The sequence below is a fragment of the Schistocerca serialis genome, chromosome 7 (assembly GCF_023864345.2).
Source record: "Schistocerca serialis cubense isolate TAMUIC-IGC-003099 chromosome 7, iqSchSeri2.2, whole genome shotgun sequence".
NCBI lineage: Eukaryota > Metazoa > Arthropoda > Insecta > Orthoptera > Acrididae > Schistocerca > Schistocerca serialis.
The window spans coordinates 368,252,987-368,279,306 of record NC_064644.1 but is presented as its reverse complement, the minus strand read 5'-3'; positions in this window follow the sequence as shown (position 1 = coordinate 368,279,306).

Below are 26,320 nucleotides of genomic sequence, written 5' to 3'. Positions count from 1 at the left end.
AGTGTGCACTCCGTGTGCATTCCGGGTGGAGTCATTCCTGATGTGGAAAGGGTCCTTCCGGATGCCATGAAGAGCACAGGGTGCAGCCAGCTGCAGGTGGTGGCACATGTCGGCACTAATGACGTGTGTCGCTTTGGATCTGAGGAAATTCTCTCTGGATCCAGCGGCTATCTGATTTGGTGAAGGCTGCCGGTCTTGTTTATGAGATGAAGGCAGAACTCACCATCTGCAGCATCGTTGACAGAACCGACTGCGGACCTTTGGTGCAGAGCCGGGTGGAGGGTCTGAATCAGAGGCTCAGACGGTTTTGCGACCGTGTTGGCTGCAGATTCCTTGATTTGCGCCATAGAGTGGTGGGGTTTTGGGGTCCACTGAATAGGTCAGAAGTTCACTACACTCAGCTGGCGGCTACACGGGTAGCGGAGGCTGTATGGCGTGGACTGGGCGGTTTTTTAGGTTAGAAGGCCTCAGGAAAGTACGGGGTGGGCTGCAATCTCAAAGGGTGCATGGCAAATACAGGACGTGCTTGGATCAAGGAACAGTCGGAATTTTAGTTGTAAATTGTTGTAGTTGTGCTGGGAAAGTCCCTGAGCTTCAAGCGCTAATAGAAAGCACAGAAGCTGAAATTGTTATAGGTACAGAAAGCTAGCTAAAGCCTAAATTAAGTTCTGCAGAAATTTTTACGAAGTCTCAGACGGTGTTCAGGAAAGATAGATTAGGCAGAATTGGTGGTGGAGGGTTTGTGTCTGTCAGTAGTGGTTTATCCTGTAGTGAAGTCGAAGTAGATACACCGTGCGAATTGGTATGGGTGGTGGTTATACCTAACAGCCGAACTAAGTTAATAATTGGCTCCGATGATATAGTTGCGGAACAGTTCAGAGAGAATTTGAGTCTCGTAACAAATAAGTACCCCACTCACACGGTTATAGTTGGTGGGGACTTCTTCCCTCGATATGTTGGCAAAAATGCTTGTTCAAAACGGGTGGTAGGCAGAAAACATCTTCCGAGATTGTCCTAAATGCTTTCTCCGAAAACTATTTTGAGCAGTTAGTCCACGGAACCACGCGAATTGTAAATGGTTGCGAAAACACACTTGACCTCTTAGCCACAAACAAACCAGGGCTGATAGAGAGCATCGTGACTGATACCGGGATTAGTGATCACAAGGTCGTTGTAGCTAGGCTCAATACCGTTTCTTCCAAATCCACCAGAAACAAACGCAAAATAATTTTATTTAAAAAAGCGGATAAAGTGTCACTAGAAGCCTTCCTAAGAGACAATCTCCATTCCTTCCGAACTGACTATGCAAATGTAGACGAGATGTGGCTCAAATTCAGATATAGTAGCAACAGCAGTTGAGAGATTCATACCTCATAAATTGGTAAGAGATGGAACTGATCCCCCGTGGTACACAAAACAGGTCCGAACTCTGTTGCAGAGGCAACGGAAAAAGCACGCGAAGTTCAGAAGAACGCGAAATCCCGAAGATTGGCTAAAATTTACAGACGCGCGAAATTTGGCACCGACTTCAATGCGAGTTGCCTTTAATAGATTCCACAACGAAACATTGTCTCGAAATTTGGTAGAAAATCTGAAAAAATTCTGGTCGTATGTAAAGTACACAAGCGGCAAGACGCAGTCAATACCTTCGCTGCGCAGTGCCGATGGTACTGTTACCGACGACTGTGCCGCTAAAGCGGAGTTATTGAACGCAGTTTTCCGAAATTCCTTCACCAGGGAAGATGAATGGAATATTCCAGAATTTGAAACACGAACAGCTGCTAGCATGAGTTTCTTAGAAGTAGATACCTAAGGGGTTGCGAAGCAACTCAAATCGCTTGATACGGGCAAGTCTTCAGGTCCAGATTGTATACCGATTAGGTTCCTTTCAGATTACGCTGATACAATAGCTCCCTACTTAGCACTCACATACAACCGCTCGCTCACCGATAGATCTGTACCTACAGATTGGAAAATTGCGCATGTCGCATCAGTGTTTAAGAAGGGTAGTAGGAGTAATCCATCGAACTACAGACCTATATCATTGACGTCGGTTTGCAGTAGGGTTTTGGAGCATATACTGTATTCAAACATTATGAATCACCTCGAAGGGAACGATCTATTGATACGTAATCAGCATGGTTTCAGAAAACATCATTCTTGTGCAACGCAGCTAGCTCTTTATTTGCACGAAGTAATGGCCGCTACCGACAGGGGATCTCAAGTTGATTCCGTATTTCTAGATTTCCGGAAAGCTTTTGACACCGTTCCTCACAAGCGACATCTAATCAAGCAGCGGGCCTATGGGGTATCGTCTCAGTTGTGCGACTGGATTCGTGATTTCCTGTCAGGAAGGTCGCAGTAATAGACGGCAAATCATCGAGTAAAACTGAAGTGATATCAGGTGATCCTCAGGGAAGCGTCCTCGGACCTCTGCTGTTCCTGATCTATATAAATGACGTGGGTGACAATCTGAGCAGTTCTCTTAGGTTGTTCGCAGATGATGCTGTAATTTACCGTCTAGTAAGGTCATCCGAAGACCAGTATCAGTTGCAAAGCGATTTAGAAGAGATTGCTGTATGGTGTGGCAGGTGGCAGTTGACGCTAAATAATGAAAAGTGTGAGGTGATCCACGTGAGTTCCAAAATAAATCCGTTGGAATTCGATTACTCGATAAATAGTACAATTCTCAAGGCTGTCAATTCAACTAGGTAAGTGGGTGTTAAAATTACGAACAACTTCAGTTGGAAAGACCACATAGATAATATTGTGGGGAAGGCGAGCCAAAGGTTGCGTTTCATTGGCAGGACACTTAGAAGATGCAACAAGTCCACTAATGAGACAGCTTACACTACACTCGTTCGTCCTCTGTTAGAATATTGCTGCGCGGTGTGGGATTCTTACCAGGTGGTATTGACGGAGGACATCGAAAGGGTGCAAAAAAGGGCAGCTCGTTTTGTATTATCACGTAGTAGGGGAGAGAGTGTGGCAGATATGATACGCGAATTGGGATGGAAGTCATTACAGCAAAGACGTTTTTCGTCGCGGCGAGATCTATTTACGAAATTTCAGCCACCAACTTTCTCTTCCGAATGCGAAAATATATTGTTGAGCCCAGCCTACATAGGTAGGAATGATCATCAAAATAAAATAAGAGAAATCAGAGCTCGAACAGAAAGGTTTGGGTGTTCGTTTTTCCCGCGCGCTGTTCGGGAGTGGAATGGTAGAGAGATAGTATGATTGTGGTTCGACGAACCCTCTGCCAAGCACTTAAATGTGAATTGCAGAGTAGTCATGTAGATGTAGATGTAGATGTAGGCACAGTTTGGGAACACAAAACTATCTCAGAAGCCAGTGTTGTCTTGGACCAGGCAATTTAAGGGCAGGCGAAAAAGTCTAGAAAATGAAGATCATGCTCACCGCTCAAGGTCAAATCTCAAATCTAATTATATTTGCGCTGTTCGAGAGATTATTGAAGGTGATCGCCAGTGTACTGTTGAAGTAATCGAAGGGGGGATCAGCGTTTGATGTGCCCTCACCACCATCAGCTAGCAGATTTGCTTCAGAAAAATTGGTGCTTGATGGGTTTTTGAACTTATTAACGGAACAGAAAAACAGGTAAAGTTGTTCTTCTATGAGACACTTCTCAAATCATTCCCGAAAGAATCAGGGGATTTATTGAAGTGCGTCATCACTTGTGATCAGGAACGGGTCTATCATTACTCTCTAAAAGTGACGACTCATGACCAACGAAGAAAGGTTTACACCTGCCCAGTAAAGGGCAAAACCCGACTGTCAATCGGGAAAGTTCTTGCGACAGTGTTTTTTGACTATAGAGAGGTGGTACTCACTGATTTTCTTCATGATCGACGTTTGGAGAATGAAGTTTGCTATTGATAGTTGTAACGTCAGCAAAATACGTCTATCGAAACAAAAGACGGAGAATAAGCTTCAAAGATTTCATCATGACAACGCTAAACTTCACAATGCGAATTTGATAAAGGAAGAACTGGAGGACATGCGTTGGGAAATCCTCTATCATCCTCCCTACAGTTCACATTTGTCCCTCCCTCTCCTACCCTGACTATTTTTCTTTTGTATCCATGAAAGGCGCACCTGGAAGGGAGGGATTGGAAAACAATGAAGACGTCGAGGAGCGTGTGCGGAATTGGTTGAAGACGCGCCGCTATTCTTTTTGTGAACAAGAAATATTCAAGTTCCCAAATCGTTGGCAGAACTGTCTGGAGCGTACAGAAGGCTACGTAGAGAAAACCTAAACGTTTCAGTTGTGGAAACGATTATTCGATAAATGTATTAAAATAATTAGCATTTATGTTAGAAGAATGCAGAGGAGAGAACGGATAGGTGGCAGAGTACATTGAAGGTCTCCTTGAAGGGAAGACTTACCTGGTGGCGTGTTATAAAAGAAACAGTAGTCGATAGAGAAGAGGTAGGGGATCCAGTATTATAAACAGCATTTAGAAGAACTTTGGAGGACTTAATATCAAATAAGTGAGAAGGGGCAGAAAACACTCCACTACGATTTCTAAAATCATTGGGGAAAGTGGCAACAAAACGATTATTGACATTGGTGTGTATGTATATGAGACTGGCGAATAGCATCATACTTTCGGAGAAACATCATCCTCACAATTCCCAAGATTGCAATAGCCAACAAGTGCTCAAATATTGCATAATCTGCTTAACAGCTCATGCTTACGAGTTGCTGACAACAACAATACAAAGTGGAATGGATAAGAAAATTGAGAAACTGTTAGATGGTGACCAGTTTGCCTCACGAAAGATAAAGGCACCAGAGACGCTGGTTGCGGTTGACAACGGTAGTAAGACTGAAGAAAAATCAAGATACGGTCGTAGAATTTATCAATCTGGAAAAAGCATTCCACAATGCACAATGGTACAAGATGTTCGAAATCCTGAGTAAGACGTGTGTAAACTATAGGGGAAGAGGGGTAATATACAACATGTACGAGAACCAAGAGGAAAAAACAAGAGAGGAAGACAAAGAACGAAGTGCACTGATTTAAAATTGTGTAAGACAGTAATGTAGTTTTTCGTCCCTGCTGTTCAATCTATACGGCGAAGAAGCAATGACAGAAATAAAAGAAATGTTCAAGAGTTGGGCTGAGATACAAGGTGAGAGGATATCAATGGTAAGATTCGCTGATGGCATTGCTATCCTCAGTGAAAGTAAAGAATATTAAACGATCTGTTGAATGGAATTAATAATCTAATGAGTGCGGTATATGTTTTGAGAATACATCAAAGAAAGACGAAAGACTTGAAAAGAAGCATAAATCAGGACAGCAAGAGTTTAACGCCAGAATTGGTGAGCACGAAGTAGATGAAGTTAATTCTGCCACCTAGGGAGCAAAATAAAGCTGACGCACCGAGCAAGAAGGACATACAAAGCAGGCTAACAATGGTGAAAAGGGCCTTCTTAAGAGAAGTCTACTAGCTTCAAACATGGGTCATAATTTGCGGAAGAAACTTCTGAGAATGTACGTTTGGACCTTAGCACTGTACGGCAGTAAGACATGGACAGTTGGGGAACCGGAACAGAAGAGATGGTTCAAATGGCACTGAGCACTGTGGGACTTAACTTCTGAGGTCATCAGTCCCCTATAACTTAGAACTACTTAAACCTAACTAACCTAAGCACATCACACACACCCATGCCAGAGGCAGGATTCGAACCTGCGACAGTAGCGGTCGCGCGGTTCCAGACTGTAGCGCCTAGAACGGAAGAGAATCTAAGCATTTGGGATGTGGTACTACAGAAGAATGTTGGAAGTTCGGTAGACTGACAAGGTAAGGAATCACGAAGTTCTGTGAAGAATCTACAAGGATAGGAATACGCTTGAAACACTAAAGAGGAAAAGGGACAGGATGACAGAGCATATTTTAAGACATCAGGCTATTTCTTCCATAGTACTAAAGGGAGCTGTAGAGGGTAAAAACTGCTGAGTAAGAGAGAGATTTTGATACATTTAGCATATAATTGAGGACGTAGGTTCAAGTACTGCTCTGAGGTGAAGAGGCGAGTAATTCGTTGAGGGCTCCATCTAATCGGTCAGGAAACTTAGGACGTACGTGAGTATTGTTGTCTAGGAGGGATTTTGGTGTCTTGGCGTTGGTTAACGCGGCGGACGCAACAGGCTGCTAAGTGGGTGACAGGTGATCAAGGCACCGCAGGTTGGTTGGTGCTTTCCAACATTGGCAGCAGCACGGGCTAGCGGCGTGGTGGCGGAGTGGCACTGGCGGCCCCCAACCCCTGATCTCGGTGTCCGACCAAGGGAAATATATGATACACAGCTGTCCAGCGTGTGCTGGAGGGTCCAGGTACGTAGCGGCCTTGTGATTACGGCTGCCGGCACGAAAGTCCCTGCTGGCTGTATGGTCGAGCGTAAGTGGTGACTACGCGACGAACTGTTTGGCTGCTACCTATGGTAGCATCGCGAAATGAAGTTCGCGCAGCGCTGGTTCGACACTGTTCTGCGTGTCGTTTTGTTGTAAGGCCGCTGTGACTCGTGCCCTTAGACAATCCCGGAACTCTCGAGTTTTCAAGTCGGCAAGTCAATTACGAACTCTGTGTGTAGAAGAATGTTAAAAATTATTCAACGCTATATTATCTCTGTAGATTCACGTGGTACATAACACAGAGACAACAATCTAATGGAAAACTGCGCTTGATAATATACGGTAGCACAAAGATTCTTAAGATAAATTAGTGAATAGGCACAACTTACCAATACTTTCTGCGTTGGAAAGTGGGTTTCACTTTTTCAGTCCATTTTTGTCCTGACCTTATTTTGATTCAGGTGTAACTAGGAAGGTATGTAATCTTTTAAAGATGACTCAAGCCATTTAGATGCAATTTGGTTAGCGATTTTAAAACTCACATACATATAAGCGCCTCCTGTTAAGTTTCCTCGTTTATTTACGTGATAGTACGGCGGAAAGTCTGATGCTTCTGTCGCTGCCAGACATTAAACAAGCATTTGTTCCTGCATATAACGTTATGAATGAATAATACAATTCACAAAGCGATAATTTTGAGGAGCTGATCTATACACCGCAACTTATTCCTAATCATCAGCTGCAATAGTTTAGTGCCTACATATTACCTAATAAGGTGCAAAATAGAAATGGTCCAAATCGGAGTACCGATACACGTCATCGACATAAGTTCAATGTTTTGAAAATGACTGAGATGGAAACTGATCGACGCTAGTAACATGTGCTTTCATTTGAACTACACACTCATCGTGCTAGGAACTGAAGGAACACAGACTCGATATTGGGGGGATGCAAAATGTCTGTTACGTAAAAAAAATAATAATCATCATTACTGAAATAAGACAGATTTATTTCGTGTTACGGTATGTTTAAATCGTGAGGAAGACTGCAGAATAGTTCATTCTTCTGTTCAGTGACAAGTTGTTTACAATCGTCCAAATAAAGGCAGGTCAAAATAGCTTCATGCACATAAATCTGCAACTTTATCGCCCTATAGAACATTTGCTTGTAAAAGTACCGCTGCTTTATCCTCAGAATTCTCTAGCCTTAAGTGATGAAGGGGACAATCTGGCCAGTTCTCGTCTACACGTAGCTCCTCATTTGTCCTCCGATTACGGAAAATACCTAAGATAGAATAGAGACCGAACCAGGATCACCTGAACGTCATGTGGGGAAGAGACACTTAGTCAATTATGTGGATTAGCTTCGCAATCCATAGCAAAAATACGAAACGCTAAGATTAAGTTTTAATATATCTATTCCATCGACATCATTACAAACGTTTGCGCAAAGGGATTGGGTTTAAAGCAGTCAGAGTTAATGGAAGAGTTTTTCGTAGATTACACCCATCCATCCGACAATTTGAATCATGCTCCTTTTGAATATGCTTGTAGTGCAATAACTGATGTACCAACACTTTCAATACCACCATAAAGAGATAAAGTTGTCTTGGCGTCCGCTAAAAGGGTTAAATGTGAGGGACGTTGTGATGCAATTGTGAAGACAACATGAAAGCAGCCTTCTGGAAAATGGATGCACTTGGATAATAATCTTCAAACATGTTCTCTCAATTTTCGACGTAAGTGGAGTACTTATAACGAATAGACAGCCCATTGCTTATTATCACAATCGATCTTCCTTGATTATACATATACAATGGATACGTAATGAGGCGGTTTTTGAAAACAATAGCCGAACCTAAAACGTCACGAGACATTTCCACGGAAACCTAAGTTAGCATTGTCGGAAAGATATAAAAGGAGGAGTGCTAATCATTTGTGACACAGTTTGAAAGCCACACAACTCTCAACAGGAGGCTTTGATAGTATAAGGAGTTTGGAGTTCCTGATGACATCACCGCTGCATACAAACCTCGACAGCTGTAAAAAGCTGTGATGGCCAAAGTTGAGACCGTGAAGACTGTGATGGCCAAAGTTGAGACTGTGAAGACTGGAGTTTTCGGCAAAGCCGCCGGCGTGTCCAAGTCACGAGGAGCGCAGAGGCTGTGGAGGTGGCGGCGTTGAAGCAGTTGGGAGAACGACACTGAGGTACGTTCTGACGACAGACCACGTGCTAGGAGCTCCCAGGGCTTCACACTAGCTCCGTACTCAAATAATTTCATTTTCAGACCCTTCACGGGAAGCTGAAACGCTGACTGATAATGCCGAAGCTGGTTGAAATGCTGACTGATAATGCCGAAGCTGTTTACGAACAAGATGAAGATACGCCGAGTAGAATTTTGTGTGGCCTGTAACAAGCAAGTGATCATTCTCCCAAGTGTCTGATGTCAAGAATACACCTTCGTCGAAGATGTGGAGTGCGTCGTTGCTACATCACATGTAGTTTTGTGTTATACTATGACTATGTTGTAATAGTCGCTACGTCACATGGAATTTTGTGTTATACCAAGACTATGTTGTAGTACTCGAGCATTAAATAAACGTTTAATTTATACCTAACATTCGTGGAGTTGCTACATTATATGTTTTCTGTTATACCCAGTATGTGCTGAGCTGTTGCTGTATACATGAACTTTTGTGTCACCCAGAATGTGTTATAGCCAGTTGTTGGGGTTATGTTGGGAGATGTTGCTGCTAAATGAAGTTAAGATAGCTGAATGAAAACGTCATCCTAAATCAGGGTTTATAGCAAGCACCAGAGACTTTTCGTATATCCGAAAAACATGGATAGTCGAAGCTACACATTTTTAACGGAAAATGCTATTTACTACAGTTAGAAGGTAGTAACATGTCAAACATTTGAAGATCCACTGCAATACTTGAACGTTACTGGAAACTAACAACTCAATTGGCTCTGAGGCAGGATTGGAAACTGCGACAGTAGTGGTCGCGCAGTTCCAGACTGTAGGGCCTAGAACCGCTTGGCCTCTCCGGCCGGCTAACAACTAATTGCTAGGGGCCTAAAACGGTACGTAACCGACCATGTTCCCTCCCAGTATCTGTCAGCTCTATTTCCACCACGTCTGCCAAGCTTTGCAAAGTGGGATCTAACAGAAGGACTGGTCTTACTATAATAAAAGTTACTGGATATTCGTTGCAGTTTTTATGTAGTTTGAAGGGGTTGCACAACGGACGACTTCGTGGATAAAGTTTTGCAAGGAACCTTTGTCCTGAAATGTTCCGTTTGGATACGAAGTAAGTTTGAAGACTGGTTCACAAGTATATTTGAAGATTGGTTCACTTTAAAAACTTCAACTTCATAGTTTGCACAAACTAAGATGAGGACGCCGTCGGCAGTTCCTTTTTAAAAAGCCCTTCTACCGATGCCGTAATTATGAAACCACGTAGGTTTTCAATCAACTACAAACGCGACTGCGAGAAATTGGTATATTCGAAGCTACGAAAATTTGCGGAGGATGACCGTCTCGTAGAAAAGAACCCGACAAGTGTACACTGGAAGCTGTCTATTCCGTGGGCACCTGAAGAGAAAAACGATCTTTGTCTCCTCTATGGGCGTATCATGATGCAGTATATTTCAAACTGGTTCCTTATGAAAACTATGTTTACAACCCCCCCCCCCTAAAATCACTAGACGGCTATAAAAGAAATTGTGAACGCCCTGTAAAATAAACGTAGGTAATTTCTTGCACGTACTCGCTGGAGACTCATACATTATCTAATTTTCTTAATTACTTTGACGTTTTAGTTATTATAAAGAAAACTTCGATAAACATGACGCTACCAGGGTACGATACAAATAAGTATATTACCACAACCTATATTATTAATTCACATTCGTTGCCTTCTCCAACTATCAATAAAGTATCGACAGACATCCTGCCCTAGAACTCGGGTTGCACTACAGATCAGTCTGTCACCACAGACAGTTATTCAAGTAGAGACGGGTTGTCTGTCAATTACAGTCCTTGTTATTGCTAAATGTTGAGGGCACACGCAGTCTGCGGTCTCAGATACTAAACGAGATGGTTTTATCAACTGAATCTATCGTCGGTTCTAGATCGAACAACATTATAATAAGTGAAAAACGCTGAAATCTGATTTCGCAGTATATAGCTAATCAGGTTAAGGCTATTCTCGATTAAGTACGACAACTTACGTACCAATTTCTCGCAATTTTCGGGAAGGTTTAATTTTCCGCTTTAACATGTAGGAAGCTGCGGCAGCGGCTCTAAAAATGCTGGGTAATACTAATGGTAAGGGAACTATTTGTGGAACAACGTGCTGAGAATGTTTTCAACGCTTTAAGAACGGTGATTTTGATGTCGAAGCCTACCTACTGAAACAGACGAAGACGGTCACAGGACATCATTATCGAAAGTAAGTGATGCGTTAGAGCCCAGCACTGAAACATAAACGGCCACAATAAAGCGATAGACACGTGAAAGTAATTTTGCAGGTCAGTGTTCGCCCCATGTCGCAAAATTCGTCAAAATATACAAGGAAACGTTTAAATGAAAAGTCCTGTCCCTCCCTCCGTATTCTCTATACGCTGCTCTCTCTGACTACCACCTTCTTCGGTCAGTGACATACAGTCTGGTTGACCAGTTCTTTCGATCATATGAACAAGTGCACAATTGAATCAATTCATGAATCCCCACAAAAGATGCCCAGTTCTCCCGCCATGGGATTCGTATTCTATCCGAAAGATGGGAGAATGTAGTGGCTAGCGACGGGAAATACTATGAATCATTTTTTTTTTTTTTAGGTTTTTAGCATAACACCTCGAACTTTGAGCAACAACGGCGGAAGCAAATTTGTAGACCTTGTGCAAAAATTACTTTAAAGAATACACACGGCTGATGGCCTTACTTGAAAAAATATTTCACGTAAATACACGGCTGAAGGCCACACACAAGAAACATTGAAGAATTCAGGGCTTAGGCCTTGGATAACAAGGGTTTCAGATAGAACAAACTTTCAGAATTTTAGAACAAATCGACCTTCATATTTTTAATTTAAGTTGGCTAAAGGCCTTATTTAAAATTAAAACAAACTAAATTAATACACTGCTTAAGGCCTCACACAGTTGTTGTTGTGGTCTTCAGTCCTGAGAATGGTTTGATGCAGCTCTCCATGCTACTCTATCCTGTGCAAGCTGCTTCATCTCCCATTACCTACTGCAACCTACATCCTTCTGAATTTGCTTAGTGTATTCATCTCTTGGTCTCCCTCTACGATTTTTACCCTCCATGTTGCCCTCCAATACTAAATTGGTGATCCCTTGATGCCTCAGAACATGTCCTACCAACCGATCCCTTCTTCTGGTCAAGTTGTGCCAAAACTTCTCTTCTCCCCAATCCTATTCAATACTTCCGCATCAGATATGTGATCTACCCATCTAATCTTCAGCATTCTTCTGTAGCACCACATTTCGAAAGCTTCTATTCTCTTCTTGTCCAAACTATTTATCGTCCATGTTTCACTTCCATACATGGTTACACTCCATACAAATACTTTCAGAAACGACTTCCTGACACTTAAATCTATACTCGATGTTAACAAATTTCTCTTCTTCAGAAACACTTTCCTTGCCATTGCCAGTCTACATTTTATATCCTCTCCACTTCAACCTTCATCAGTTATTTTACTCCCAAAATAGCAAAACTCCTTTACTACTTTAAGTCTCTCATTTCCTAATCTAATTCCCTCAGCATCACCCGACTTAATTCGACTACATTCCATTATCCTCGTTTTGCTTTTATTGATGTTCATCTTATATGCACCTTTCAAGAGACTGTCCATTCCATTTAACTGCTCTTCCAAGTCCTTTGCTGTCTCTGACAGAATTACAATGTCATCGGCGAACCTCAAAGTTTTTATTTCTTCTCCATGGATTTTAATACCTACTCCGAATTTTTCTTTCGTTTCCTTAACGGCTTGCTCGATATACAGATTGAATAACATCGGTGAGAGGCTACAACCCTGTCTTACTCCCTTCCCAACCACTGCTTCCGTTTCACGTCACTCAACTCTTATAACTACCATCTGGTTTCTGTACAAATTGTAAATAGCCTTTCGCTCCCTGTATTTTACCCCTGCCACCTTAAGAATTTGAAAGAGAGTATTCCAGTCAACATTGTCAAAAGCTTTCTCTAAGTCTACAAAAGATAGAAACGTACGTTTAACTTTCCTTAATCTTTCTTCTAAGATAAGTCGTAAGGTCAGTATTGCCTCACGTGTTCCAGTATTTCTACGGAATCCAAACTGATCTTCCCCGAGGTTGGCTTCTACTAGTTTTTCCATTCGTCTGTAAAGAATTCGTGTTAGTATTTTGCAGCTGTGACTTATTAAGCTGATAGTTCGGTAATTTTCACATCTGTCAACACCTGCTTTCTTTGGGATTGTAATTATTATATTCTTCTTGAAGTCTGAGGGTATTTCGCCTGTTTCATATATCTTGCTCACCGGATGGTAGAGTTTAGTCAGGACTGGCTCTCCCAAGGCCGTCAATAGTTCCAATGGAATGTTGTCTACTCCGGGGGCCTTGTTTCGACTCAGGTCTTTCATTGCTCTGTCAAACTCTGCACGCAGTATAGTATCTCCCATTTCATCTCCATCTACATCCTCTTCCATTTCCATAATATTGTCCTCAAGTACATCGCCCTTGTATAGACCCTCTATATACTCCTTCCACCTTTCTGCTTTCCCTTCTTTGCTTAGAACTGGGTTGCCATCTGAGCTCTTGATCTTCATACAAGTGGTTCTCTTACCTCCAAAGGCCTCTTTAAGTTTCCTGTAGGCAGTATCTATCTTACCCTAGTGAGATAAGCCTCTACATCCTTACATTTGTGCTCTAGCCATCCCTGCTTAGCCATTTTGCACTTCCTGTCGATCTCATTTTTGAGACATTTGTATTCCTTTTTGCCTGTTTCATTTACTGTATTTTTATATTTTCTCCTTTCATCAATTAAATTCAATATTTCTTCTGTTACCCAAGGATTTCTACTAGCCCTCGCCTTTTTACCTACTGGATCCTCTGCTGCCTTCACTACTTCATCCCTCAAAGCTACCCATTCTTCTTCTACTATATTTCTTTCCCTGATTCCTATCGATTGTTCCCTTATGCTCTCCCTGAAACTCTGTACAACCTCTGGTTCTTTCTGTTTATCCAAGTCCCATCTCCTTAAGTTCCCACCTTTTTGCAGTTTCTTCAGTTTTAATCTACAGGTCATAATCAATAGATTGTGGTCAGTGTCCACATCTGCCCATGGAAATGTCTTACAATTTAAAACATGGTTCCTAAATCTCTGTTTTACCATTATATAAGCTATCTGATACATTTTAGTATCTCCAGGGTTCTTCCATGTATACAACCTTCTTTCATGATTCTTAAACCAAGTGTTAGCTATGATTAAGTTGTGCTCTGTGCAAAATTCTGCGAGGCGGCTTCCTCTTTCATTTCTTAGCCCCAATCCATATTCACCTACTACGTTTCCTTCTCTCCCTTTTCCTACACTCGAATTCCAGTCACCTATGACTATTAAATTTTCGTCTCTCTTCACTATCTGAATAATTTCTTTCATTTCATCATACATTTCTTCAATTTCTTCGTCATCTGCAGAGCTAGTTGGATTATAAACTTGTACTACTGTAGTAGGTGTGGGCTTCGTATCTATCTTTGCCACAATAATGCGTTCACTACGCTGTTTGTAGTAGCTTACCCGCATTCCTATTTTCCTATACATTATTAAACCTACTCCTGGATTACCCCTATTTGATTTTGTGTTTATAAACCTGTAGTCACCTGACCAGAGGTCTTGTTCCTCCTGCCACCGAACTTCACTAATTCCCACTATATCTAACTTTAACCTATCCATTTCCCTTTTTAATTTTTCTAACCTACCTGCCCGATTAAGGGGTCTGACATTCCACGCTCCGATCCGTAGAACGCCAGTTTTCTTTCTCCTGATAACGACATCCTCTTGAGTAGTCCCCGCCCGGGGTTCCGAATGGGGGACTATTTTACCTCCGGAATATTTTACCCAAGAGGACGCCATCATCAATTAATCATACAGTAAAGCTGCTTGCCCTCGGGAAAAATTACGGCCGTAGTTTCCCCTTGCTTTCAGCCGTTCGCAGTACCAGCACAGCAAGGCCGTGTTGGTTATTGTTACAAGGCCAGATCAGTGAATCATCCAGACTGTTGCCCTTGCAACTACTGAAAAGGCTGCTCCCCCTCTTCAGGAACCACACGTCTGTCTGGCCTCTCAACAGATACCCCTCCGTTGTGGTTGTACCTACGGTACGGCTATTTGTATCGCTGAGGCACGCAAGCCTCCCCACTAACGGCAAGGTCTAACGGCAAGGTCCATGGTTCATGGGGTACATAAGTACAGTACATAAGACTAAAATGAAACTCACAAACTAAAATCAACAGAACATTGGTGCCCAGAAGTGTTCCGAGGGTGAGCCTGAAAATGTAAGGTGGGTTGAGACAGGCAGTCAAGAGTAGGGTTAAATAATCGGATGGCAATCCGACCCAGGGACGCCTGAAGAACCGACCAACAACATAATCAATTCCCTTCTGCCCGACCAACGGTATGAGAACGGAAAATATAAGCCAAGGACGAAGATACCAGCACCACTACGCCTTCCAAATTGCAGTCTGAAAACAGTCAAGGCACAATAATCATTCTTAATAAAAAAATAAGAACAAAACAACTAGAAGGCTGTCGAATACATGTCCTGCCGGACATAATCAACACCGCGAGGAAAAACATACTGCTCCCGACCAGGGCGGTAACTGGGGCGTTAACGCCCACAAGGCAGAAAATACCGCTGGTGCACTTCACTGATAAGTAACAATCAATTTAATGGTTAAATACCATACAAGAAGATTGCTGCAAAATTTCGCCGACTCCGACACACCATACGTTGCTGCTAGCCGGAACGGGCCAGGAAGCAACAAGCGGCAACGAAGGAAGAGATGTCTCAGCAGTTGAGGTTTCATAACAGGTTAACTGATCACTCAACTTCAGTGTCCAGGATTTGGTGGACAACGAACTTTGTAGCTTGTAGCTCTAGCAGCTACCGCCTCACAATCCGACCATGCGTGCACGCTGCCAGCGGTCCCACCCTGACCTCGCGCCATGGAGACTTCCTCGCTGCTCTGTCCCAACCGACTGACTCAATACAGCACACAGACAACATTAAAATAACTGCTCAGGCAAAACCACACAAGGTACACACGGTTGCATGACAACACTTCCACGAACAACTTGATCAATACTAAAACGGTCACTGTGGAACAACAAGGACGAATGACAAGTCGACACAAACAGAGCAGTGAGCGACCAAATACACGTCGTCCGATGAGACGACTGACTGAGCGACCATCCAAGGTCGTCCCCACTCAAGTCATGTGTGTCAGCAACAGTCAGGTAAATCGTGCCTTTCCTGACATCACTGCTGCTCCACCCCCACTCAACCCCCGACACATGATGACCCAGAAATACTAGCGGTCGCTCCAAAGATAGTACGACAGTGCTGTTATCGATAAGCGCTGCTGTTGCCACTCACAGACAGGCAAGGCAGCAACTCAGTGACCCCAGTAAATCTAATGAGAAACGAGACGGAAGGTACCGCCAAGACAAGATGTCAAGCAATAACGGCACGAACACGAGCCGCGCAGGGCTCAAACGCTAGTTTGCTTTTGTTCTACAGTATTAATTTATAGCAAAGATGAGATGCAGTTACTAGCCTATAGTGGGGTAACCAAAATTAACTGTTCTGATTGCGACAAGTTTTATATTGCTCAGTCAAGCAGAGAGATAGCAACAAGGCTGGCTGGACATGAACACAGCAGGATGCTACAGAATTCTGACTCTACATTTGCCGAGCATGTACTTAAAGAGGGCCACAACTACCAGCCATTGTCCCATGTCCTGAACTTAGCTAACAAAGGCCATAAACTCAGTCTGCTGCATGCCCTGGGAATTTGCCAGCAACTGGCTCACAGAGCAGATACAAAATTAAATGGCTAGTCACCACTTAATACTTCTCTTCTAAACTTCACATAATCGTCTCAATCTTTTATTACTTCCCACACTGTCTGTTCCTTCATGCTCCACCATTTTCCTGTAGTCACTGAGTTTTTTTTTATTTTATTGAAACTGGCAATGTAAGCCATATAGGCTGAAGCTACAATTGTTAAGTCTTTCTTTTATAATAGGGTTTTGTATTACTTTCCATATTTTATACTTCTTGAAGTTGTCTCGGGAAGCACTGGAATTATTTTAGCCGCTTGTTTATTTAATGCAAACTGTTATATAGGTACAGTTTTTGAGTATGGTGTTAATGTTTTCCTTGTTTGCTCCACTTACATTCCTATATTGTTCAACATTTTACTTTTCACAATGCAGTACCACCACACTGTCCAAGAGGTCATTTAGCGTGCGTTTGTGCTTTAATTTCGATGTATAACTTCTTTTCGATATCGTTTATATACATTATAACTTCGTTGGCGAAATCAGTCAGTAAATGAATGATGATGGCCTAGTAAGTCGAAAGGCCTTGTAAGTCGAAAACCGGTTAATACAACAAAATATTGAAGTAGGACAAAAGCAATATAGTCTTACTTTATCCTATAGTTAAACCACGTTTACACATGGATTCTATAATAGTGGAGTACAGGATTCTGCAACTGCTGCTCATTGCTCGTGGCAGGGAACAACTACAGCGTAAATTTCGAAGCGCTGTATAAGCGTCTCTCTATTCCATGGACCCGTACGTTAAAAGTCTGATAAATGTTTCCAATAGTTCACCCGAAAAATACGTTCGAAATCCGTGTTGGTCTAAAAGACACACCCAATACCACACGCCCGTGCTGTGTCGCAAGAAAGCATGCTGTGCCTCAGGCCTAAATAAAAAAAATAAAAATTTGTAGCTGTTGTCTCTGTCTCATCGTGACGACGTTGACACTCACAAAACAATCGCTACGTTCCAGTAACGAAGACAGGATGAAGTGATATAAACACGCCTTCGTTTTGGGAACACTCCGCTGATGCATAGGTCTCTTCCGCTGCAAGAGAACACACCACTGTGGAACGTTTGCGAAACACCTCTCTGACAGTACACTACAATACCGTACAGTTGATTATGTGCTGTTTGCTCACCTTAGGGCAGCCCCACAGTTACTAGCACTTTTCCTACAATTTAGATGGCGACTGGTGTAATGGAAATGAATTTCAATTTTTTTAATGTAGGAGGGCTATTTCTCAGGTCACTATGGCAAGTGGCAGGTGAGTGATTGACACTTTCTTTTTTTTTACATCACTCATCAGCCAGCGACAAACATTTGGAAAAAAAGGTTTAACTAGTCTCATTTCCCACTTGTTTATGATACCCTTATTCCCTTTACGAGTATCTGTCATTCTCAGAATCTTGAAACGATTTCCGTTCCCACTGCACATGCAGTGAATCCGAAAGAGACGTGAGAAGTCCCAACTGCTACTCGTTTGGGAAATGCAAGTGACTTACAGTCAGTTCCGCAAGAAAGTGTGCGCCATTATCTGTATGAAATAAAATGCATTATTATAGGTATATGTTGACATGAAAATACGAGTTATTACGAATTGCGCAGTTACCTAATAGAAATCCAATCGGCACTATTATTGTTCATATCTTGGCAACTTTTTGGTATTCCTTTCACGAGATTTTCTGCAAATTCTCTCGGTGACAATCTCCATATAGACCTGGTTTTATATAACAGCTGCTTCAAAGTTTATATTGGTCTTCCTTTAAGGTACATCTTAATATACGACTAAACATTTCCGATCGGGTTTGCATCCGGAGACATTGCAGGTCAATCCATCGTGGACACCCCATTCTCCTGTTTCCACGCTGTACAGAGACGGCTGCAATGTTTCGGATCATTATCCTATTCAAGCACGTAGTTTGCCTCGTTCGAACCAAATTTCTTCTTAACGGATGTAAAAAGGCATTTTTGATAAATATTGCACAGTTTTTCAGCGTTTAAATTGGCTATGAAGAAGTAAAAATAGCCCACACATTCCACTCTAACACCGTTTATGTATACATTGTGCAAAAGTGCATTTATTACAGATTAGAGACCACTAACAGAGATGCCGCTGTGGACGTTACATTTAAAATTATGGCATACACATTCTTGTGGAACTGACTGTTAATGTGGAGATCGCAAGGTGATTGCAATTGTTCTCGGCATGCAACTCAGGTAGGCAAAGAACGACCACTGTCTATGGGGGTCAGACTGCAGAGAGAGAGAAAAAAAAAATTATATGTGAAGAAATGACATTCGCCTGGACAGAGTAACGTCATGAAAATTCATTGTGTTGAGGCTAAAAACATTGTTCTACTTGCGTTGCACATTAAATAGAATCTTGTGAAAGCCATTACTTTACGTGGAAGTATCTACTTGATAGAGGCGTTTCCTGGGATTAGTGAAACAACAAATAAACGGAATAATGTTTGTAGGTCCCTAAACTGGGGAATTAATGTGTAATGAACATTTCCTTGATTACCTTTTGGGTAACCATAGCGCAAAGAGCTATCGATCTGTACTCCAAGAACTATAGAATTCAGGCCGGCCGCGGTGGCCGTGCGGTTCTAGGTGCTTCAGTCTGGAACTGCGGGACTGCTACGGTCGCAGGTTCGAATCCTGCCTCGGGCATGGATGTGTGTGATGTCCTTAGGTTAGTTAGGTTTAAGTAGTTCTAAGTTCTAGGGGACTGATGACCTAAGATGTTAAGTCCCATAGTGCTCAGAGCAATTATAGAATTCATACTACCTGTATGGGATGTAACACTGACCAAAAATACGTAAAATACGTATCTTGAATGATCATTTGGACTTCCAGGAACCGTTATTGACGAACCTGGGGAAGTGTTCCATCACGACATTTTCCGAATGGAGTGCCGAAACGTCACCCGCCTACTCCTGGACATTACGAAGCTACATATCTCAGGAATTCTGAAGGTAATACCTCTGAGTCTGTAGCTTAAGTTTTCTTTATTCTTACTTTATTCATTTGTTTGATTCCTTTGTGTACTAGCAGATTTCTTTCTGTTTGCATCAGGAAGTCTTGTTGTGAGAGCATGTAAGTGTTTCAGATGTATGTAATACGTAGGCTGCCAAAAGCATTTTCAAATGCCGTACTGCGTGAAAACTGAGCTCGGTACAGAAATTCTGAAATAATATATAGGTTCAGGGCAATTCATCCTACAGAAACTGCTTATATCATTCTTGTGACTGAAAAAATGCTTAATTTTGTTCACCAGTGTAACCTGCTTTCTGAATCCAAACAAAAGCAACCGTTACACTCGAATCAAAGAAGCGCTCTTCTTCTTCACATGAGCTTGCGAATATCCCGGCGAAAGCGGACAAAGAGACATAACAATATATGGTAGAAACAGAGAATAACTCCCTGGAATGAGATTTTCACTCTGCAGCGGAGTGTGCGCTGATATGAAACTTCCTGGCAGATTAAAACTGTGGGCCCGACCGAGACTCGAACTCGGGTTCGAGTCTCGGTCGCGCACACAGTTTTAATCTTCCAGGAAGTTTCATATCAGCGCATACTCCGCTGCAGAGTGAAAATCTCATTCTGGAAACACCCCCCAGTCTGTGGCTAAGCCATGTCTCCGCAATATCGTTTCTTTCAGGAGTGCTAGTTCGGCAAGGTTTGCAGGAGAGCTCCTGTAAAGTTTGGAAGGTAGGAGACGAGGTACTGGCAGAAGTAAAGCTGTGAGTACCGGGCGTGAGTCGTGCTTCGGTAGCTCAGTTGGCAGTCTGCCTTCGGCAGTGACACAGTGCGGACCGTGTTGCCTGCCGGCCACGCTGTGGTGCGCGCGCCTGTTTGTTTACGCCGGAGCAGCTTCGCGTGTGCGGTGTTGTGAGTCTCGAACGAGATGGCTCACTCATACAGAAAAACGACTTTGAAGTTCAGTTTTGCGAACGACTATACACGACCAAAGGCACACGAGATTGAACGTTTCTTCAGAGAAGAGGTAAAAATCGATCCACAGGAAATCGTGGGAATCAATTTATCGCTCGTTTGAAGCGTCGTCTATGTCAAGCTTGTTGACGAGGCTGCTTGCGAAAGACTTCTACAACGATCACCGAACGGGTATCGTTTCTGTCATGCCGACGAGAATGTTGGTGCGGTTACAGTCGATCACGCGGGAATGGGGATCCGCACTATACGAGTCTTCGAACTTCCGTTTGAGGTCCCGTCTGAACTTGTTACCGACGCCTTTCGACCATACGGTACAGTTCTATCCCACGTGGCCGAAAAATGGACGAGTTTTACCACGTACCCCGTTTTAAATGGGGTGAGACAAATACGGATAGAACTGCGCAAGCACGTCCCCTCTTATTTGTACATAGGAGGTTGTCGAGCGATTATAATCTATGATGGGCAACCTCGCACTTGCTCGGGGTGCGGGAAAGAAGGTCACGTCCGCTCGGAATGCCTCCAGCGACGTTTAGTGCAAACCCCACGGGATGACGTTCAGGCGCCACAACCGACGACTGTCTTACCGTTGACCTTTGTGGATGCCCTGAGAGGCGACGTGAGGGAGATTTCCGATGGGCACCAGCAGTTGCCCCCTATAGAGAACATGGACACCAACGGACTGGAACTCCGACCACCGGTTCCACCACAGCAGACACAGGACACCACACAAGAGATGCAGCTGACGGCCGCTCCAGGCTCATCCGTGGTGGCTGCCAGTGCTTCCACCGGGAGCGTGATAGGCCAGGCCCAAGACGGAGGATACGCAACCACAACAGCCGATGCGGAAACAAGGCAACGGAAACAGCGTTCGCCGAAGAGAAGAAAGAAGCGTCGACTGACTTCTGCTGACGATAGCCATAGTCCCGAGGGGACAGTGGACGACAACGACAGTATCGACCTGCGACCAGTGGATTCAACAGATACCGAGATGGCGATGCAGGAACTACACAGCGACGATAACTTGAACTCTCCTTCTGGTGACCGGAAGGCGGAAGTGGAGATGACAACTGTCCAACATCAGAGCGATGACAACGTTACCTCCCATGCTTCGACCAGTTCCGGAAATATGCTGGGGGACTGGGCGCAAGAAATGGACCAACAGGAACAGGATGAAAATACGAACGCGACGATTGAGGACAGTCCTGGCCAGAGGCCGGGAGGGGTCGGGAAATGTTGACAAACTTAGTGTGTTGAGGAGCGCCGGGGGTGCAGATGGACGCTTAATGACACCGCCCTACAACTGATGAACACAAGCCAGGCGTACCGCATTGCCACGATAAACATTAATTGCATACGGACACCGCTTAAAATTCAAATGCTGAAAGATATGTTACACCCTACGGACGTGGATATTGTACTCCTACACGAAGTGCGTTTCACATCGCCGCCAGAGTTCTACGGTTACGAGGCACATTATTCAGTGCACGATGAAAGTGGATGCGGTGTGGCGATTCTCACCAGGGAAGGAATAGGAGTGGAGGACGTCAGGTCTCTCCCTTCGGCACGCGGCATAGCGATCACTGTCGACGGCGTTCGTTTCATCAATTTATACGCACCATCTGGCTCCACAAAACGAAGAGAAAGGGCGACTTTTTACACCGACGAGATAGCACCGTTGTTCGCTGGACGCTTTGATAACTATATAGTGGGCGGCGACTTTAATTGTGTCGTCGACAAAAAGGACCAAGTACCTCATTATGTGCCATGCATGGAACTGCGTGCGTTGATTACCGAAATGGCGCTTCTGGATACCTGGGAACTGCAGCATGGTGACAGACCGGGTTATATGTTTGTCACGGGACACTCGGCGAGTAGACTTGATAGAGTGTACGTGACACGAGCTCTACGGACGACTATACTGGATGCCGAAATCTGGCCAGCGGCTTTTACGGATCATATGGCGTACGTCTGCACGATTTCACTAACGCGTCAGAAGATATGGCGGAGTAAAGGTCACTGGAAAATGAATTGTGCACTTTTACGTGACACTGAATGTCACCGGTCGATAGAGGCGGCATGGGAGACCTGCGTTCGCCACCAACGAGAATACACCTCGGTTCTCCAATGGTGGATTAAATGCGCAAAACCAAAGTTACGGAGAACGTTGATACGATACGGGCAGGACAAATCGCAGTGGAACCGCACAACGGCTGATTTTTATTTTACAGCCCTGAGGGAGCTGATGACCCAACAACCATCGCCGGAAAGGCACACGGCCATGCGCAGGATAAAAGCCAAGTTATTACAGCTGACGAGACTAAGAATGGAAGGTATAATGGTCCGGGCGAGATTGGCGGACACAGTTGCTGCCGAAACCCCCTCCATGCACCACGTGGTACGTGAACGCCAGCGACGACGCAGGACATTGATCAGGGAACTAATCTCTGAAACTGGCCAGCAAGTTGTGCACCAGCGTGATATTGCGCATGTGTTTAACGACTATTTCCGCCAGTTATATGGACCTGTACATGTGAACCACGAGACACTACATGATGTCATCTCGGAAATGCCAGATAGAGGACCACCACTGGATGCAGAGACTTTCATCACAGCGATAACAGAGGACGAGCTGACAGACGCAATTGCCAGGGGGGGCTCCGAACAAGTCCCCAGGACAGGACGGCTTCCCAATTGAATTTTACCGCGCCTTTGCATACCTCATGGGACGGACTTGGATTCAGATGTACAACGAACTCCTGTTACCGCAGACTGAGATACCTGCCGAATTCACGGAGGGTATCATCATCCCAATACCCAAACCACGCGGTGGCAGAAATCCAGGAGATTATAGACCACGCACTCTCTTGAACTGCGACTATAAGATTTTCGCGCGCATCCTTGGGGCTCGCCTGCGGTCTTCACTTTCTGATAGACTCCTCATAGATCAAACTTGCCTCGGCGGTAAGAGCAACGTACATACGGCGCTCAGTGACTACCGAGATATCATCGCATTAGCAGCGGCATGCCGAGTGCGTGGGGCACTCGTCGCTATTGACTTCGATCATGCGTTCGACAGAGTGGATCATACCTTTTTGCATGCGGTGATGGGCAGATTGGGAACCCCAGAGGCCTTCATCCTAGTGATCATGCGACTGTTACACGGCGTACGATCAAAGGTCTCGGTGAATGGGCGGGGCACTGACTACATTGTTATTTCAAGGTCAGTTCGTCAAGGTTGCCGCCTTTCGATATTTTTGTATGCAATGGCTTTGGAACCCTGTCTATATGGTCTCCGAAGACGGTTGGAGGGAGTGCCGTTGCCACGACTGACCTTTCATTGCCGCGCTTATGCTGACGATGTGATGCTGGTGGCACGGACAGGCGAAGATGTACTTACGGCGTTGGCATGGATACAGCGATACGGGATGGCGGCAGGAAGCGTGCTTAATCTACGAAAATCACTCTGCATGAATGTCGGTCGAGGATTACAACCGGGGGAGGAAGGCCCGCTCCTCTTAGTTAAGACCATAAAATGCCTAGGTATTACGTTCCACACGGATGTGCAGCGGACAGCAGCGGATAACTACCGACGCATATTGAAGCTGATGCGGACAATGGTGCTGTTACAGAAATTAAGAGCTTTGGATATGATTCAGAGAGTGACCTATGTTAACGTATACCTAGCACCGAGACTCACTCACGTAGCGCATGTCCTGCCTTTAACGCGCACAATGGCATCACGGATACAAGCAACTTTCGGAACCTACGTGAGTGTGGACACCTGTTTAAGATCCCATACACAACGCTTACGCTACCACCTGGAGAGGGTGGACTTGGTCTAGTGAACGTATATGAAAAGGCACGGGCTTTATTCGTCAGTACGATTTTCCGACAGTGGCGCGGTCAATTTCGCAATATCTCGGGTGCGTTGGCCGATGTACTAGTGCCCACTTCAATGCTGCCTCCAGTCGATGTGGGCCATATTTCACCGAAGCTGTCACATTTCAAGTCTTTTTTTTTGGAGCTTAGCTATGTCAGAGATTCCTTCCCAACAACACGACTACCGACGACGCGAGACGTATACCAACTCTTACTGCGCCGGTGCCCCAGGAGTACCCTGGAAAAGAAGTACCCAGACAAGAACTGGCGACAGATATGGCGCGTTATACGGAACGTTTACCTCCCAACGTCGGTACGCTCAACATGGTATGTGGTGATAAATAGGAAGTTCGCAACGAATCAACGGCGGCACGCGATTCATTTGGCAGACACTCCACTACGTTTAGGCTGCGCAACAGTGGACACTGATGAACATCGTTTAGCATGTAGTGGGACGGCTCCAGTGTGGCACTTGGCACAACAGATATTGGCGTTCCTGTTACGCTCCGCCCCTCACACAATTTCATCAGACACACTTTTTTTCCCCCAAGAATCTTATTTCCCGGTCCAAAAAACCAATGCAGTGACATGGGTGCGGGGAATGGTGGTGGGCTACGTGTATAACGAATCGGAAAAGGACGAAATTGATTTTTGGCGTTTTCTCCTGGATGGACACACGAAGCTGCAACATCATAAGAAATATAGGCAAGATTTCGCTAATTACTTGCGACTTATATTTACCGACCCGCCGGCCAGATGGGGTGTGACGGGTGAGAGATGAGATAGACGAAGAAGCCGAGATAGACATCGATCACACTTACGGACCCTTAGTTAATTTCGAGAAGACTACCCACTCTTACACCAACGTCTGGAGAACGAGTCGATAGATGGCTCTCTTGCTCTATCGAACGTCGGGTCGTGAGCAGGTGTCGCCCCCGACACGAATTTCATTTCATTGCTACAGGAGCATGTTTCTTTTGTATTTGTACTATCCTCAATGTCTTCATGTCTTTCATTTGGGCATTTTCAGTTTTATTCATTTCCTTAATTAATTAATTTTCTAATTAGTTGGTAGAGCACTTGCCCGCGAAAGGCAAAGGTCCCGAGTTCGAGTCTCGCTTGGGCACACAATTTTAATCTGCCAGGAAGTTTCATATCAGCGCACACTCCGCTGCAGAGTGAAAATCTCATCCTGGAAACATCCTCCAGGCTGTGGCTAAGCCATGTCTCCGCAATATCCTTTCTTTCAGGAGTGCTAGTTCTGCAAGGTTTGCAGGAGAGCTCCTGTAAAGTTAGGAAGGTTGGAGACGAGGTACTGGCAGAAGTAAAGCTGTGAGTACCGGGCGTGAGTCGTGCTTCGGTAGCTCAGTTGGTAGAGCACTTGCCCGCGAAAGGCAAAGGTCCCGAGTTCGAGTCTCGGTCGGGCACACAGTTTTAATCTGCCAGGAACTTTCAATAACTCCCTGCTTTACCTGGTCTTGCAACTGACTCACTGTCGAAGATCTGTAGAATATGGTTTCATATAGTCTCATTTCACTATTTCGTTTTAATGCTGTTACCTTCACAGTACATACTCTTGAAGCATTCAGACTGTATGAGTGAAGCAGTGTAACCAGCAACACTTGGTTTTACAGTTTATCGGAGTAGCTTGTTCGTTCCGGTTTACTGAAAGTGATCAGCGTAGCACTGTTATAAAGGAGTTCAACTTACTGGATCTGCTACTAAAAATCATAGTATCGTAAGGAATGAATTGTAGAAAGCAGTCTATAAACCTATAGGTTTTTAATTTTCCTCCGTGAACTTACATTCTTTTCTGAAAACTTTCTTGGTCGTTTCATTTCTTGTTTGATGTACAGACTGAATTTCAAGGGGGATAGGTAGCATATCTTTGTCACGATTTCCTGAACTATTGTCCTTTGTCTTTTATAAGTGTTGTTTGTGCAAATTATAGATAAATTTTCACTCCCTGTGTTTTATTAACACGTCG